Below are 19,062 nucleotides of genomic sequence, written 5' to 3'. Positions count from 1 at the left end.
GCTCATTGGCGCCCCTTCAGCTGGTGGCGCCCTAGGCGACCGCCTAGCTCGCCTATGCCTAGAAACGGCCCTGGATACACAGGTGGTGAATAACATCCAGAAGGAGGAGACAGTGTTAAGTCTGCAGTTTGTGCTGCTGGACTGTTCTCCGCTCAAATTCTCTCTGTTGCAACATTGTAACGAGTGGCAGAGCAAGTTCTCGCAGCTGCTCAGCCTTATGGCCAGTGCCAAACTAAAGGAACTGCACAGCTTCATGCAGGAAAACGCTCTCAGGTGTGTGTGAAAGCTCTGTTCTAAAATTCTGCCTCGCTGTCTGCTCTCTGTATAAGCAGCTGGGATCCTAACTGAAATGAAACCTCATAAGTGACTGATTTGAAACGCTCTTCATGGGCAGCGACCCTTTTAATGGTCACTCATGCATGCCACAGCAATTAACACCCCTCACGTGAAGAGCATAAGAGACTCGACAAACCTCTGTTGGTTCCAATAGAGTCTGGCATTAGCATGTTGCTAAGCTAATAGCCTGACACTCTAAAAAATAGTTCCATTGACTAGCAAGAGAATATCGTGGAGATTCGGAAATGGGCTCTTTTGACTTGCGCCAGTGTTATTTTAATATCATTGAGATACTGTTATAGTTTTTAAATAATATTTTGAATTAGCAGTAGTTTTTTTTCTGTTTTCAATTTAAGTGTAGTTAAAATGTTAGTAATTTTGTTGTGTAATGTAATGACCCTGGCTTGAGCCACTTAGCAACCACCCAGAACACCGTAGCAACACCCCTGCCACAACAATGCATCATGCTAAAAACCACTCAGAATTTCTTATCAACTCCATAACAACATAAACTAAAAAGTTACCTTGGTAGGCAGCTCAATAAGTTTTAAAACAGAGCATCTATATGTGGCTAGTTCTGAGTTATTGTGCATAATTCAATAGGCATTAAATATTTACCATGTGCATAGAGTCATTGGCTGTGTGTGTGTTTTCAGGGTGTCTCAGCCTCCTCAGACTCTGCCGGAGTTGGGAGAGAGTCTAAAACTTCTGGAAACTCTGCAGGCAGATCTGAGTAAAATAGAAAGTCAGATTCCGCCCATCCATGAGCAGTTTGCCATCCTTGAGAAATATGAGGTTGCCGTCGACCCCGCTGTGAGTGTCGCGCCACACACACACACACACACACACACACACACACACACACTCCCTCAGGTTTTCCAGTCAAATTGTCTTCTAAATACATTTTCATCTCTTGCCTCTATTCCATATTTGACTGTTCTTTATTTGATTTTCTTTATCTCTCGCTTTTTCTTTCCGTCTCTGTAGGTGTTGGAGTTTCTGGAGGCTCTGAATTCAGAGTGGGTGTGGTTCCAGCAGGTTGTGATTTGACAGTGACGTCATGTTGAAGAAACACAAAGACATGATGAATAGTGGGCTGATCCTCTCCTCTGAGGAGTTTAAGAAGAAGACACATTCTGCCCTACAGAGCTTCAGTAGCAATGGTGAACACACACATACTGTACACATCAACGTGAGAGATTTGAATGTTATAGAATGGGAAAACACACACACGGTCAGTAGGATGACTGCTAGTGCTGTCTCAGACCCTACTGTGAGCTTCACATCCCAGCATGCCTCTTTTTCTGTAGGTCAGTTCGCTACATGGACGGCACCGCAGGCCTTTGCTTTCTGGGACCGTGGGTGTTCTGCGTGGTGGGGAGTGCTGGGTAGAGCCATCAACCTCCCACATGCCCCACGGCACATCACAACCAATTAGCCTTGAGATAATGTTTCAGAACGCCATGGAGCCTCACCTACAGCAGAAGTGACCATCACGCTGACATCCTGCCCTTGACTGCAGTCTCAGCCTTTCTGCCTCCCTGTTTCTTTCTTTCTCTCTCTCTCATTGTCACGTAATGCTGCTCCACCTCCTGCTGGTGTCTCTGCACTGTTTATTCTGTGCTCTATTAAAAACGAGATTGAAAATTTATTTTTTTTCTGTCTCGCACTGCCACCTCTCTTCACAAACAAAGTCACGTTGTGCCGGACTGTATCAAAGCGGACAGAGTTTTCGTCCTACTTTTCCTTCCCTTCATTCTTCCCTTTTTCTTGCACTTCTTTGCTCACTCAGTATGTATCCAAAAGCCTTTCCGTCTTGATTCAGACAGAGTTGGAGTTTTGGCACAGCCGATTAACATGAAAGCTTTGTGCTAAATCAACACGTGGCGAACACGCTCAACGCTCACCATCATTATTTCCCACAACCCCAGAATTTTTGAACTTGTTGAGAACGGTGGGATTGTTTGGATTGTTCCTGCAAACAATGGTGGGCTCCTTCAGGTTAATGAGGCCAGGAACCAGCTTTGTGCGGGGAAAAATTTGTATTCAGGGGAGAGAGACCGTTTCAATAATATCACACTCATTCAGTCCAAACACACTACTGGCTCCTGCCAAGGTGCCCCTTCAAAATCTCATCTCCTGCTCTCCATGGACCCAGTGTGACTTTCCCTCTCAGATCCGGCACTGAGGAAAAATACAACATTGTGTTTCTCAGCGCAGAGCCAATTAAACATGTATGACTGGTTGAAGTCTCCAAGGCAGATTTATCAAAAATTTTGCACATTTTAACATTTGCTAATTAGATTTTCTTTACGTTTTATTCAGGCACAACGGAGAGAGAGAATGGGCGTCATCAAACCTCTCAACACCCATGCTCCTGAATTTGTTCTGCTCCAGCGATGCACTTCAGCATGTGCTAAATGCTTCAGTAAATCAGACTTTACGCAAATATTGACTGGAGATCCCCGATGGATCTTCACACACTGTTTAATGGCTCGCCTTAATGCAGAATTGTGTAAATGTGTGTTTTTTGTAATTGCTGGAGATGGAAGTGTGCAATTTAGCCAGTGCGTTTGATGGGATCCATTATAAACGCTGACAGACGTAAACATTCGCGCCTGTAAACATATCACAGAGGCCTTTGGGGCAGATAACTGCCCCTGCTGATATCTGTGTTAGTGCGTTCCTGTGTGTTACTGTACACATTGTGTGTCGCCGTCCTGAGATGAATGAGGTGCTTTTCAAAAGATCAAATATCTCGTAAATCAAAGCTGTCACAAGTGCGCGTGGATCGTGGGAGTCCAGGCTTATGAGTGGAGCTGGGTCCGAGCCAGAACTCACACTCTGCTCAGGAAACAGACCTACCTACTGACCTGCTGAGCTCCCAGCTGTGAAACCACATTAATAGCACATTGTGAGAAACATGCTCACTTCGCTAACTTTCTGGCCAGTAGGAATCCATTGAGCTTTTTTTAGAGCGACAATCTGCTTTCTGGGGAAATGACAGCTGAATGTGCAGTTTTTTAATCATTAACCATATGCATCTGTATGCTTGTGTGTGTGGTCTTCATATGTCTTTGTCTTCATGTATATGGTCTTATTTGTGTGTGATTATGTCTGTGCAGGTCCATTTGGCAGCAGTGTAACCCCAGATTCTGCACTGCAGCAGGTGTCAGAGCTGCGTGCCCAGTAGGAGGCTCTTAAAGAAGAGGAGCAGAACATACGCTACGGTCTCAACATCTTTAATATTGAACAACCAGCCTCTAAAGACATCCTCACTCTAGAGAAGGTGCCTGTTCACTGCTGTTACAGTAATAATAATAATAATAAAAAAACGTTTTTCCATACAATAAATAACAGACACACAACGCATAGCAGCTCAACAGTATAAACAGGCTGAGGGCGATTCACTGGTCCTGTGTGACAGCAAAATTGAACAGTATTGATACTGTTGGTAAGGTCACTTCTGGTTCAGCTCTCTACAGAGCGAGGCCATGGACAACGCTGCCCAGACCATGTTCAAGAGACTCCACACACTCAGCAGAGATTTCAAGGCAAGTCAGCACAACATAACCTACACCACTGGTGTAAACTCAACTTTAGTCAGCCAAGCTGACTATGGGAGTTTCTAATAAATAATTTTAGTCTTCAGAATAGAACAAAATTTATTTTTTTAGCTATATAATTCTATATAATTAAAAAAAATGTGTTAAAATATAGCACTAAAATAATACATACATATTTAATATAAAAATTAAATATCAATACATTAAAAATAGTTTAAAAGTTCAGTTCAAAAGTTTTGGGTCAGTAAGATTGGAAGTTTCCACAAAAAAAATCCAGCAGCACAACTGTTTTCAAAAATTTTCTTTAGCTCCAAATCAACATATTAGAAGGATTTCTGAAGGATCAGTTGACAATGAACACTGGAGTAATGGCTGCCAAAATACAGCTTTGTGATCACAGGAATAAATTACATTTTAAAATATATTCAAATAGAAAATGTTATTTTAAATTGTAATAATATTTCACAATATTACTGTTTTTACTGTATTTGTGATCAAATAAATACTTTATGCCTTGGTGAGCATAACATAATTTCAAAAACTTAAAAAAGTTTACTAACCTAAAACATTTAAATAGTGGTGTACATTGTATTTTATTTTAATGTTTTTTTACTCTTTTTGATTTGCTAACGTACCTGGAAGTGATGCACTTCATCTTCATATTTTATGTTTTCAGCACTGCTGCAGACTCTTGTTTCTTTCCAGGTGTGGTAATATGGGTACCTTAATATATATATATATATATATATATATAAATAATACAAATAATATCTATTAATATGCACATTTAATTTTTTAATTTAATTAAGCATCACAATTAACAGGTTGAGTACTAAGACCTTGTAGAGACCCTTCACATAAAAAAATCTAGCAGCCATCAGGACCCACTTAACTGCTATCAGCAGTGTCAGTGATGTCTCAGTCTCTCACTCATCTTCCACTGTACTCACACACATACTGATTCATTAGGGTCCAGCAGAGACTCTCATTTCTTCGTTTCTCTTTGTAACTGTGATAAAAGCCCTTTTGTGTAGCTAATTACCCTTTAAAGCTAATTTAGCTTCTCTTCTCACCAGCTTCTCATTATCCTGACATTTAGCTTTAAGCAGATTAGAAACACCTGCTTGATTCAGACCCTTTGGGTGCTTTTCCACTGACAGGAGATCAGTCCATCACAACACAGCACTCAGCATTTTACACTGCAGCCTGCAGTAGAATCCTGACTGTGTTCTTTCAAGACAAGCACTGGGAGGTTGTGGACTTCTCTAAGAACAGGATCAAGCATTTTAAGAATATCGTCCCACTGATCACAGACCTCAGGAATCCATTCATGAGAGAGAGGTGAGTGTCCTCAGCATAATGAAGTGTCATTTTCACACTAATCCTCCTTATCGAGAGTGGTTACTGACTAAATGACACTCGTCTTTCATGTTGTCTCTTCAGCGGACAATCGCTCTTTGCAACTTCTCTCTGTTCAGGATATTACCCTCTGTAGCATGTGACCTGTGGTCTGCTGTAAAGTCCGGCTGATAATCATCAGAGGCAGAGGTTTGGTGCCAATTGCAGTTCTAGGATCAGCTGTAATCCCACACTTTGACAGCTAGCCCTCAGTTACAGCTCGTCACCTCTCCTTTCTGTCACGCAGAGCGTTTGTGCACTCCGGCGCCATCCCTGCCGAGAGAAACGTGACATTTTCCCACTCTATGTTTTTCTTCTGCCCTGTCATTCGCTCCCTAAGCCATCTGATTGGATCTGGCATTCCCAAAACAACAGCCCATCGGCCCCAATCAGGCGTGCTACAACATCCCTGGTGGAGACGACAGAGACAGGCCTCACGTTCCCCTGATGACAGCCGGCTAATCACACTGATGTAACCCTCTGAAAGATCCCTGTTAGCGTCCCCCGCTGGCCGGCGCAGCACCTCGGGTAAGCAGATGAAAATAAACAGAGCTCCAGCCTCAGAAGTCCATGACCGACAGAACGGGAGACAAGAGGAGTAAAAGAAACACAGGCACTCGTAGGAGAGATCTCATCCCAGAATGCTTGGGCCCGATCTCAAAGGGGCCAGTCATTGGCAGGATGTTTTTTTTTTAATAGCGGTGTTGTGTTTTGTTGTGGATCAGATGTACTGACAGTCTCTTTGGATTTCTTTGAGAGAAGACAAGCTGTGCGTCATGGCTGCGGGATCTCTCATGGGAGAATTCAATCCTTGCGCTGTCATCAGCCATCACACCTGTTTATTATGACAAAATCTGACTGTCAACATGTCCAGTCTTTTGTGACTAAACAGTGCAGTGGACTGTCTTTCTTCAGCTCTTGAAATACTCAGAATAGCACACATTCTCTGTAATTTTAGCTTAGGAACTTCAAATCATACTTTAATTACTTTCTCCTAACGGCCTACACAATAGCTCTATTGAGCTGTATAAGCATGGTATATAGACATATTGACCTATATAAACATTGGATAAGAATCTTTTTTAATTACACTGAACGTTTTCTTATATATAATACTGGAAAGTATTTAGAAAAAATTAAATATTGTAATATATGAATATGTATTAGAATGTATTAGAATTTTTTGTCACACTTTATTTTAAGGTCCAATTCTCGCTATTAACAAACCATTAACTATGACTTTTGCCTCAATAAACTCCTAATTTGCTGCTTATTAATAGTTAGTAAGGTAGATGTTACGTTTAGATATTGGGTAGGATTAGGGATGTAGAATATGGTCCTGCAGGATATGTGCTTTATAAGTACTGATAAACAGCCAATATGTTAATAATAGGCAGGCTAATAAGCAGTTAGTTAATAGTGAGAATTGGTCCCTATACTAAAGTGTTACCAAATTTTTTTAAATGTATTTTTTCTAAATACTTCTCAGTATTGAAATTTTATTTATTTTTTATTTTACTTCAATGCAATGTATTCTGGAAATGCCTTTTTTATGAAGGATACATGTGATGCAACTTTAGAATTGGGACAAATTTTAGGAGACAGCATGATTAAGTTGCCTTCCTTTTGGAAAAGCCTTGATCTCGGTAACTGCGTCTATGTTGTCTTAAAATGCTGGCCCGTAGGCAGCTCATTAGGTTTTGTAATAGATCAAATGGCTTTGATAAAAAGGTTTTTCCACCCTTTGAGCTCAGATTCATGTGTCAGTGTTAAAGCGTCTTGGCCAGTCAGATTTTATCTTCAAAAGATGGTTTGGATCTGTTTATTTTAGACACTGGGATCAAATAAGACAAGAGGTGCAGCAGACATTTGACCCAACCAGTGCAGACTTCACTCTGGAGAAGATTGTGACTTTGGGTCTGGACCACCATGCTGAGCGTATCAGTGACATATCAGGAGCGGCCAGCAAAGAACTCTCCATAGAACAGGTATGAAATCCCTCTTCAGAACTCTTTCTTTCTCATGTGGATTAATTTATTTCCTTTTGTCACTTCAGACTTAAAATGATTCTTCAGTGAAACATTTTACAGAGAACAGTTTATGAGACCATAGTTCTTTTCTGAATCTAAAGTGCAAACAAAGCTCTTTTTCTCATCAGTTTTTCCTCTGTTTGGGGTTTTTGAGTTTGCCACTGTATATGGTTTATTAGAAATGAACAATGTCAACTTATTAGTTGTTAGATTCTTCAGATCAGTGCATTGGATTTGGGGTTTTTAAAAGCAAAAGACAAACCAAATTGTCCCTGATCCTTCGAGAGAGTATTTGGAAACTTACTGAAACTTTCACTTAAAACATTGTGGAAACCTGAAAACCAAATTAGGACATTATAAGTGGACCTCATAGGAAAACATTAAATGATTAAAAAGCATATAATATGAGTCAAATCTGAGGCTGTAAAACTGGAACTGTAAATTATTACTTGAACCTTTATTTTCAAGAGTGTCTTCCTTATTCACTTTTGTTTCTATTTCTTTTGTCTCTATGAAGGACTGTAGGTTCATCAGGGTTCAATTCTCTGTGCTCCTCTCACAGTGCATAAGATCCTCAGAGGTTCAGTATGTTAAAGAGAAAAGGAAAGTCACTGTCGGGAGGATTATGGTCAGAGGTCAGGTTTGGAAGGTCAAAGATAATATCCTCAGGGTGACATCCGGTAGTCAGACCAAACCCAGCAGAGAATCACAGCAGAGAGCCCCAGTCTAAAAGTCTGGCAGCAATGCAGATGTGGTTTTCATTAGCCAAGCAGTTTGAATGTAAAAGCAGTGGTGTTCATGAGTACAAAGCTATCAGACTGCTATAGGGTTATACTTACAGTCAGATTTTTATTTATTTTAAAATTAGGCCTGTTTCGCACATTGCATTTGTAGCACTACAGGCACATGCTCTTTTTGGTTCCCATTTGGTGCCCACATTACAGCATTTGAGCACATGAGCAGCAATAAAAGTAGCGCTTCAGTGCTAAGCTTAGTTGTGCTGCATGTCATTACTGCAAATGGAAGCCTGTTTCTGTAATTGTGTGAAGAAGTTTAAAAAAAGAACTATAACCACATTGTGAAATAAGTCACAATTATGACAAGTTTATTTACAATATTTAATATTTACAAAGTTTTAAAATAACATTGAGTGAATTAAAGTCACAATCACAAGAAATCAAGTAGCAGTTACCTTTTTACACTACCATTCTAATGTTTGAGGGATTGTTTTTAAGAAGTTAATGTTTTTATTTAGCAAGAATGCAATAAATGAAAACAGTGTTACAAAGTTTTAAATAAAACTCTGACATTTTTCTTCTGACATTTCTATTCATCAAAGAATCCTGAAAAAAATTCATCATGTTTTCCACAAAAGTATTACGCATGCACATGAATAAATTACATTTTGAAATACATTCAAATATAAAAGTTATTTTGACTTGTAATAATATTGCACAATATTTAACACGTTTTTAATATTTCACAAAATGGCCTTGATGACCATAAGAGACTTCTTTCAAAAACATTTTAAAAAAGCTTACCGATTTCTGAACTGTAGTGTATTTATTAGTTTTATACTCTGATGGAGAGTATAATGCAAAATGTTGAACATGTACTATAAACCTTTTTATTAAAACTATATTTTGTAATATTGGCTTTTATGAAGCAACATAATACCGAGAGAAGAATAAGTCCCCTATTGCTTGAAAAACACCTCCGTGTCAAGTTGATGCAAATTCATAAAGAGCACTTTTTATTCAGTAAAGATTGACTGAATCCAGACGCTTTAAGCAGTTTAAAGCTGTGTATTGGGTCCTGTGTAAACCATTTGGATAAAAATGTCATTCCACCTCCTCATGTAAATTAGATTTCATGGCTATCAAGTTTGTAATAATTCTCAATGGCCCACTTCCGATATCCATTATATTATTTGTATTATAATTTATGACTGTTATTGGAAGAAATATGCAATGTAGTAAACCAGCAGTCACTTTATTTTCTACATAGAGCTGTTACGAAGCAGAAATGCCTGTAGTGTAAAAGCTACGTGCTGCAGGCACAGGATGTGTGAAACAGGCCTATGAGTTAACTGGTTTATAGTCCTATTTTAGACTTGAAAAGGAACATTTCCTGGACTGTGTTCAGTAATAGTGCAGTACAGTATGAGTGCAGTGCTGCTGGAGGCGTCTGTCCCCAGGCTGCAGTCGCAGGTCATGTGTGGCGGCCACAGGGGAAATGAGCCTTGCGCTTAATTTCCTTCAGCGCCGCCTTTACTGCCCCTGCAGAGGAGAGCTGCCCTGTCCAGCTGTCAGACTGTGGGAGGCTGTACGCCTCCCCTCTCCCCTCTCTCCCACCTTCTTCCTCTCTTTCTTCTCACTTTCAGCCCAGGGAGATTCCCAGACGTTCTTCTGTGCGCTCGCAGAGGTTACAACAAAACAGCTTTGGTTCAAGAGGGGCAATGGGAGAGCAAACCCTCATAACCCCTAAAGCACAAAGCGCTTCACTTAGAAGTCACTTGCAGAGAGAGAGAAAAAGAGAAAGACAGATAGAGTGTAAATGAGAAGCATTGTTGGCATGGTGCATGGCGTTTTTGGAAAGACCCCATCTCTGACATTTATTGTAGGGGGGACTTTGCAGGGGCCACGATTAATTGTATTTACCTGTCACTAGTCGCCTAAGGTCCTTACAATATTGGTGGCTCCCTTTTCAGCTCTAAACATGCGGTCGCATGCAATTTTTGACCAAATTTTGCAGACAAAAATGGTTCATTGTCTATTGTCAGTGGTAAAGCAATGTATGATTTACGGCTCATACAGAAGTCACTCAAAATCATTCTCACATGACAGTTCTGATTGTATGGAATCCTTGAAAAAAATGGATTTTGTCCACTGAAAGTGGCAGAATGTAAATGTGACTTTAATACAACAAAATCCCATCTAGATAGGCAGCTCTCATTTTGAGAAAAAAGCTCAGCTTTTGAGAAACAACCAAATGTTTGAGCATTTATATGTACCTATGACCCCGACTAGGTAGGTTTCTGACTAGATATTGAAACATTTTGCAAGACCTTTATGGTGCACGAAAGTGTTTTCTACGTAAGCAGCTCACTATTTTTTAATATGCAGCTATAGCTTTAATCTTTAAATGCACTTATGATGGCCAAAAATGCTGTCTAGTTTGTCAGCACACTATATTTGAAACATAGCAAATGTTCGGACATGCCTATGATGCCGATAAATATTGTTTAGGTGAGCAGCTCAGTGGAATTTAAAAGACAGGCAGTGTTTAAATGTTTGAATCATGTCCAAAAATACTGTCTAGGTAGGCTGCTCATTGTCATTGGCTAACAAGTGTCATTGGCACATGTCTGGTGTTTTTAGAAAGACTCCATCAAATGTTTATTGTGGGGGGGAACTTTGCAGGGGCCCCAATCAATGTTCTTTCCTTGTCATTAGCCGTCTAACGTCCCCATGAGACCGATGGCTGCCCCTCCAGAATGTGCCATTCAGTGCTGAGGTGGAATGTGTCTGGAAAGATCAGTGCTAACATTAAAAAGCCTAATGCTGACCTCTGATTTTCAGACACTGGAAGGCATCATGAACACATGGGAGGAAATGTCCCTGGATATCACACCCTACAAAGACAAAGGACACCACAAACTGAGGTGAGAAGCCAGAGGTTCCAGAATGTCAAACGTCAAAAGGTTACAGACACTCAGGTGCTCAATAAGCAGAATCTTAAAAAGATGATGATGATTCAGCGTCCTGAGGTGGTAGAGATTCTCTGTAAGAATCTGATGGTCTATTCACACCACAGTTGATGCAGCTAAACAAAAAACTATTTTATTTGAATTGATTTTATTTTTTTCACAATAGAATTCATTTGCAGCATAATTCCCTTCAGAAAAAGAAAACACAAGAACAAAGTTAGCAAAAAAAAAATCCCATTCGCCCAAGTCTGAAACACTTTGTCTTCCCTAGCAGTTTGCTACAGCCTACAGCCTCCACCAGCAGATTTTCCATCTTAATTGGGTAGTTGTCCTAATTGCCTTTGCCTAATTGATATATTGGATTGTTTTTTTACTGAGACTTAATTGTACCATAACTTTCATGCATGTCCATTCGAGGGGTAATTGCTGAATTGTTTTTTTTTTTTGGCAGACTCCCTGTCCACCTAGGGACTGTTACTGTCTTCATCCATGCTGTTACAGCACCGTAATGTGAATATATTAGTGCCAAAAACAAGCCATAGCCTAAAAAACACCATTCCTCAACATGATGGAGCGCCCTGCTGCAGGGGAGAACCGCCACGTGTGAGGAGCCAGTAACTCCACATTATCATATTACTCTGTGACACAGAGAAAGAACAAGTAAATGAGACAAAACACTGGCTGTGTTTTAAAACCTAGTGAGCCGCCTACTGGACAGAAATTTGGACATTACAGGCATATTTAAATGTTCTTATTGTATTTAATGCACCTATGATGTGGAAAAATGCTGTTTAGAAAAGCAGCTCACTAGGTTTTGAAAGACAGCCAGTGTTCGAATGGACCTTTGATATCCAAAAATTCTGGCTAGGTGTGTAACTCAGTAGGTTTTGAAACACATCCAGTGTTTAAATGTACCTTTGATGCCCAAAAAGGCTGCCTAGGTGGGCAGTTCACTGGGGTGTGAATCACAGCCACTGGCCGGACAGCATTGCTTTCTCAGAGTCCAGTTCAAATCTGTGTTTGACAGCAAGCCATGTTTTTATACACAGACTAAATGGCTTATCAATGCCAGGGCACCTTGAGCTCTCACACAAACATAATTACTATCAATCTCTTTAGAGAGCAGGACTCAGAATGGCTGCTTTAAGCCTTCTGGACAAACATGTCAAGGGTCCAATAAAGAACATAAACTGACTGTCTATGAATGAATAAATAGTGGGAAAAGCCATTCTTGTGTTTAGATGAGCTCAAATGATGCTGTTGCTCTTTTGGGTTTGATTGAGAACATTCGGGAGTTTCACAAAGTGTTCAGTGCTCACAATTATACAAACGAGCTGTGAGCAGATAAGAACTGGAGAGGATGCTTTGTGCATATGGCAGCCGCACAAAAGCTCTAATCTAATAGAATCATTTGTACAAGCAGCCTCTTTCCCAAGGGCTGAAAGTTTTCTTAAAATGCCTTCAGGCCTGTTCGTATATAGCTGGAAGCAGTGTGTGTGCGTGTGTATCAGCGTGTTTATGTGCAAGTTGCGTGGATCAGTCGGAAACGAGTCTTTGGCTGTTTGTCAATTTTGATGTAAGAGCAGTTCTGTAGCGTTAGTTTGTTTGTTTTTTATATGTCTCTACGCAGACTTCCCATATAGATTTTTGCGTGCTTATGTCATTTTGCATCAATACTGTTTGTGAGAGTTTGCCTCTGGGGACAAATTGGTCTATGATATTTCTCATGTGAATTTGCTCATATATGCGTACACACACACACACACACACATATATATATATATATATATATATATATATATATATGTGTGTGTATATGTATATATGCAGTAAAAACTTACCTGTGGAGACATTCTCAATTGGTAAATCAATGCATAAATAAAGCAAATACTAAAATAAATATATATTTAGAAATTCTAAAAAGTTTCTTTTAGGGCTTTGAATTAGTCATTAATTTTTGTCTGTAGTCTCCGATAAGATATTGATCAACCTGTACTTCTGTCCTTCACATACCCCATACATTCCCTACTGTCTAAAAAGTCTATGTAAGAAGCAGCTCAGTTGCAAACGTGATTGTGTATATGATTAGTAATGCACTAATATGCAGAGTCATAAAGACTGCAGCTGTCTGTGCTATAAGCTGTCATATGCGTCAGTAGCTATGTTTCCATCACCCTGTTTTTATGCGCATTTTGAAGTATTGCATCAAGACTGGCAAGAGCAGCTTCCAAATCCTCAGTACTCATCTTGCTGGATCTGTCTGCTGCTTTTGACACAGTTAACCACCAGATCCTCCTGTCCACCCTCAGAAAGATGGGCATCTCGGGAACCGCACTCCTGTGGTTCAAGTCCTACCGCTCAGGTAGGTCCTTCAGGGTGTTTTGGAGGGGTGAGGTTTGTAAGTCACAACTTCTTGCTGCTGGGGTTCCTCAAGGCATCGTTTCATCACAACTGCTCTATACAGCTGGGTTCGTCAACCATAACTCCTTCCAGGACAGCCAGAAACCTAGGAGTTGTGATCGATCATCAGTTAAGCTTCACAGACCATATTGTTACAACGGCCCGGTTCTGCAGATTTGCCTTATACAACATTAGGAAGATTAGACCCTTCCTGTCAGAGCAAGCCGCACAACTTCTTGTCCAAGCTCTTGTTCTCTCCAGACTGGACTATTGTAATGCTCTTTGTAATGCGCCTTGTGGTGCCATCCCAAAGAGGCACAAAATCACTCTCACGGACCTTTTCCTGGGCTGTGCCCAGATGGTGGAATGACCTCCCGATCTCAATTCGAACAGCTGAGTCTTTAGCCATTTTCAAAAAACATCTAAAGACACATCTTTTTCGCCAGCACTTGACCAACTAATACTAGCACTTACCTATTCTATTCTGTTCTATTCCATTCTATTATTTAAAAAAAAAAAAAAAAACTAGCTACGTGTACTGTGCTAGACTAACTGAGACTTGTCATGGCACTTGTATACTGTTGTTGTTCTCTCGTTGGTCTGATTGCTTCTATTGTTCTCATTTGTAAGTCGCTTTGGATAAAAGCGTCTGCTAAATGATTAAATGTAAATGTAAAAAAAAAATCCCTGAATTCGCAACAAAAGTTTTTATGCTCGCTTGAGGTGTTTTTTGACTTGTGCGAAAAAGGGTTAATGCGAATAATGGGAGATGGAAACATATTTGCCTAATAAATTCCTCCATGAGCATCAAAAAAGTCATGTGACTTTGCGCTATGGGATGGCATAACCTGACTAACCAGCGGACCGATCTTGTTGCACAGCATCTGAAATGTTTTTATGGTCATTCTTAAATGCCCAAGCAAGGTGTGTCGTCAAAGTATTTCTGTATAATTGCCTCCCAGAACTATCTTGCACGACTGCATTCCCAAACAGCAGATATCCACTTCCGGAAGCAATGACTGCATTTATTGTGTTTTGTCTGCTCGCTCTAAGGGCGCAAGTAATTTATTATGAAAATTATTATATTCAGTGGCTTCTCCTACTTTTCTTAGTGATATTTAGTGCCAGTTTATCAGGGAGTGACCGTTTTGTTCTCTTTGACTCGTTGGATGGAAACGGTGCTTATTCGCAAATGTTTTATGTGATATTCCAATATTGTGCATAAGTTAAATTCACACCTTTGGATGGAAACCCAGCTAGTGTCTCACACCCACCTGTGAGAGAGAGACAGACTGAGAGAGAATCACAGGGGGTGGTGTCTTGCTGACAGGTAGGCATGGGGAGAAAAAGCGAGCGAACGGATATATAGAGAAAGAGGGGGAAGATTCTTATTGCTTATTTCTAGAAGCTTAGAGCCTGCAGAACAGAGAAAGGATGTGGTCTCTCTCTCCCTTCTTTAGCACGCATACCTGCAGGTATTGTTCGTCCCCATCAGTGCTGCAACAAAAGGTGGACATATGCTTTATCTTTAGTTCTTCCTCTCTCACACCTCTTTGATCACTCTATTTCTTCGTCTGTTTTTTGTTTTTTTTTGTCAGAGCATTGTATGCCATATCAACAAATACTGTGTGTTTAGTATTCCGCGATGGGGTTGTATACAGGTGACCGAATCAATTCCAAATTACTCAGGCTCTCAATAACGCACAGCCCCGTTTACAAGGAGAAAAGATGATTAATGATGATAGTAGGGCTGTGCAAAAAATCGAATGCGATTTTCATGCGCATCTCATCAGTAAAGCCGCTCCTGTGATTAGTAGTAAATCTCCGTTCAGATGGAGCGGCATTTACTACACAGTGCCGTAGTTCACTGACAAGCTACACAAAATCACGTTCAAAATCGCAGGCGATTCATTGCTGATTTTGAACGCGATTTTGTGTAGCTTGTCAGTGAACTATGGAGATTTATGAACGGAGATTTACTACTAATCACAGGAGCGGCTTTACTGACGAGATGCGCATTTGATTTTTTGCACAGCCCTGGATGATAGTATTCATGATAGAAGCTGAAGTGTTCGCGCACACAGATGGAGCTGTGTGTGCGTTAATGGTCCTGCAGTGAAGAGGCTTTCTGTTTGCTGCCGTGTACTTTATAATTGAGTGTTTCCACACATTTAGCAGGACGGAGTGCAAATCACCTGTAATTACCACCTACAGCTCCGCATTGTGCACGCTGCACACACACTCATTGTAACTATGGCGCATAGAAGCATCTCTTTGCCTGCTCTGCAGTTGCACGAGTGACAGTTCTGCAGAATATGTGGTAAAACCGTCCTGCACCGAAGGTTCGACTGACCGATGGACTCTCCCAGCAGTCATAACTTAACATCGAGCAGAGCCAGTGGGGGAAACTGTCTTTAATGATGCAGGACAAAACGTGTTTGAAAACACTTTTAGCATATGCTAGTTTCTGTAATTAAATTAGACACATACACTTTCCTTACCAACACTGTATTTTATTTACAGCTTGCTACAGCGCACATTTTTTTGTCCTGATGCGCATATGCTGCTGTTTGGACGCACACACACAGCTGCAGCTGAACGTCCCAGCCTAGTTTTGCTGATGACTAGGTATTTTGATTTTGAGGTCATGTCCTCCTCTGTGTTTTTCTGTTAGAACACTATAAGTTTGTTAGTGTGTGTGCGAATTTCTGTGATTTAGTACCTATATGCTGTTCAAAATGTAGTGAGATGCCTACATAGACAGCATTTTTAGACATCAATGGCTTCAATTTGAACATCGGTATGTGTTCAAGGAACAACCTAGGTTGGCACTTTATTTGGTAAGTAGACTGAGTTTACTCTATAAACATAGAGCAAGGCTTCACATTCTAAATCACACATGGTCACTTTCTCTAAATGATCAGCATTCATTGCTTTATAATGGCTTTAGGGCTTTAAGCGGGCGAGGGTAGTACAACACTGCCACCTAGTGTGTGTGCATATGTGTGTGTTTATACATGCTTATGTGTGCGTATACACGTGTATGATGTGTGCATGTGTGTGAGAAAAAGGAAGGAGGAATGCCCTGACCATCTGCTGCACATTAGAAAGAGACCCTCAGCCCAATTCAATTAACATCCACAAGCCCCCTGATTGGGCTCAGAGAGAAACAGAGAGATGGGAAGAGACCATTGCAGGAGTGACTACCCTGCAGTAAATATGAGTTTCAGCATTTTCTGATGAACTCTCCGCATGACAGCGGGGCGGATGGAAAAGTCATTGATCAAACTCAAACACACACACACACACACAGCAGACTCATTCAAAGAGGTTATGGAATTATGTTTGCTATGAAACAGGGAGAGATAAAGAAATACTCTTGATCTTTGCAGATGTCTGAAGTCTTGTTTAAAAAAAAGCATTTAGTAACAGAGATACAGAAGGAAATTTTAGTTGGTGATTCTCTTCATTTATCCTCCTTGCTGTTTACCTTTTATTGAAGTCATCCAAATCTTACAGAACTTTACAGGATGTCCCGTTTCATTTTTGGTTGTTTTGTTTTGTAAGTATCATGTTAACTTTTTTAAAAGCAATTACAAGCATTTCAGTGCTTGGTCTTTTGTTTTGTTTTGAAACTTTGGATTAGTCTGTCGTAATTATAATTAAAGTGTAATTAAAAACAATTTTATGTCCTCATCAGAGTCATCAAGGAAAAATGTCACTGGAAGTGACAAAAATGTCTTAGATATGAAAACGTTAATAGCATAGTGAATTTATCTGTTTTTGTCTATTATGTAATATATGATATTTTTCATATTTGATTGGTTTAGTGTCTTTGCAGACACTGTAGTGGCTGTAATTGTCAAATATCTGTATGTACTGTCTCAGAGGCATCTACTGGTGAATGTGTAGCTAAAATTAAGTTGGTTTCAATGGAAAAAATTAATTCAGCTTTGAAAACACTTGATATAAATAAAACCCTCCTAACAACTCTAAAAGAGTGATTACATTAAGATCCACTGTAATGGTGGACAGCAGAGGGATGTAGAATTCTATTAGGACCAGTCTAAATTATGTCATGATGCATTCTAGCAGAGTTTTTATTTTATTTATATTTTGTGCATTATTTGTTGCTACTTTTTTATTGTATGGTGATGTTAATTTTATAGATAACAACCATAATTGTACAAAGAATTTACTGTAGTTGATTTGGTTCAAGTAACTGTCATTAACATACCTTTCACGCGCTTAGGAAAAAAAAGCCATTGTAAAAGTGAAAATCAGTTCCAGGTGGTTTAAAAGGATTTTTAAAAATGACACAATCCCTTATTTTGATAGCTTGGTGTATGTGCATATGTGAAAATGCTGTGGCAATAGTAATGTAGTCAGGGATTTTCAGTCCTCTCTCTCACCTGCTGCTCCTCTGCGAACAGCCTGCAGTGAAGACACACAGTTAGATGATGTGATGAGAGTGATGAATATGACAGATCAAGAGCTGCTGTGCTGTGTGTGTATATATGAGAGACGGAGAGAATGAATCCTCTCATCACTGCACCTTTCCCTCTGCTAATGTTCATGTGTATGTCAGGCAGAGTCAGAGAGAAAGAAAGAGTTGAGAGCACAGGAGATTGAGCAGGTTTCCGGTGATTGGTCTGAATCAGAGGCCTGCGGCAGGCATGTGGAATGTGTGATTACTTATAGCAGAGGTGATAATTTACAGCCTTTCTGAGTAGGGATGGGCATAGTTAAGGTTTTAACGGTATTACTACTCTTACCGATACTGCTTATCGATTCGGTACTTTAACGGTATTCTTATCGGTACTTTTTGTTTTTATATACAGGTGCATCTCAATAAATTAGAATGTCGTGGAAAAGTTCATTTCAGTAATTCAACTCAAATTGTGAAACTCGTGTATTAAATAAATTCAATGCACACAGACTGAAGTAGTTTAAGTCTTTGGTTCTTTTAATTGTGATGATTTTGGCTCACATTTAACAAAAACCCACCAATTCACTATCTCAACAAATTAGAATACGGTGACATGCCAATCAGCTAATCAACTCAAAACACCTGCAAAGGTTTCCTGAGCCTTCAAAATGGTCTCTCAGTTTGGTTCACTAGGCTACACAATCATGGGGAAGACTGCTGATCTGACAGTTGTCCAGAAGACAATAATTGACACCCTTCACAAGGAGGGTAAGCCACAAACATTCATTGCCAAAGAAGCTGGCTGTTCACAGAGTGCTGTATCCAAGCATGTTAACAGAAAGTTGAGTGGAAGGAAAAAGATGCACAACCAACCGAGAGAACCGCAGCCTTATGAGGATTGTCAAGCAAAATCGATTCAAGAATTTGAGTGAACTTCACAAGGAATGGACTGAGGCTGGGGTCAAGGCATCAAGAGCCACCACACACAGACGTGTCAAGGAATTTGGCCACAGTTGTCGTATTCCTCTTGTTAAGCCACTCCTGAACCACAGACAACGTCAGAGGCGTCTTACCTGGGCTAAGGAGAAGAAGAACTGGACTGTTGCCCAGTGGTCCAAAGTCCTCTTTTCAGATGAGAGCAAGTTTTGTATTTCATTTGGAAACCAAAGTCCTAGAGTCTGGAGGAAGGGTGGA

At 40.1% G+C, this 19,062-nt stretch overlaps 1 pseudogene; it reads left to right on the top strand.

Moving 5' to 3' along the window:
• Nucleotides 1-19,062, top strand: part of LOC107702042 (dynein heavy chain 2, axonemal-like) — a 153,203-nt pseudogene that overhangs the window by 77,786 nt on the left and 56,355 nt on the right.

Source organism: Sinocyclocheilus anshuiensis, unplaced genomic scaffold (assembly GCF_001515605.1).
Source record: "Sinocyclocheilus anshuiensis isolate Anshui unplaced genomic scaffold, SAMN03320099.WGS_v1.1 scaffold318, whole genome shotgun sequence".
Lineage (NCBI taxonomy): Eukaryota > Metazoa > Chordata > Actinopteri > Cypriniformes > Cyprinidae > Sinocyclocheilus > Sinocyclocheilus anshuiensis.
The sequence above is the reverse complement of the archived record's forward strand: the minus strand, read 5'-3'. Positions and strand labels throughout refer to the sequence as shown.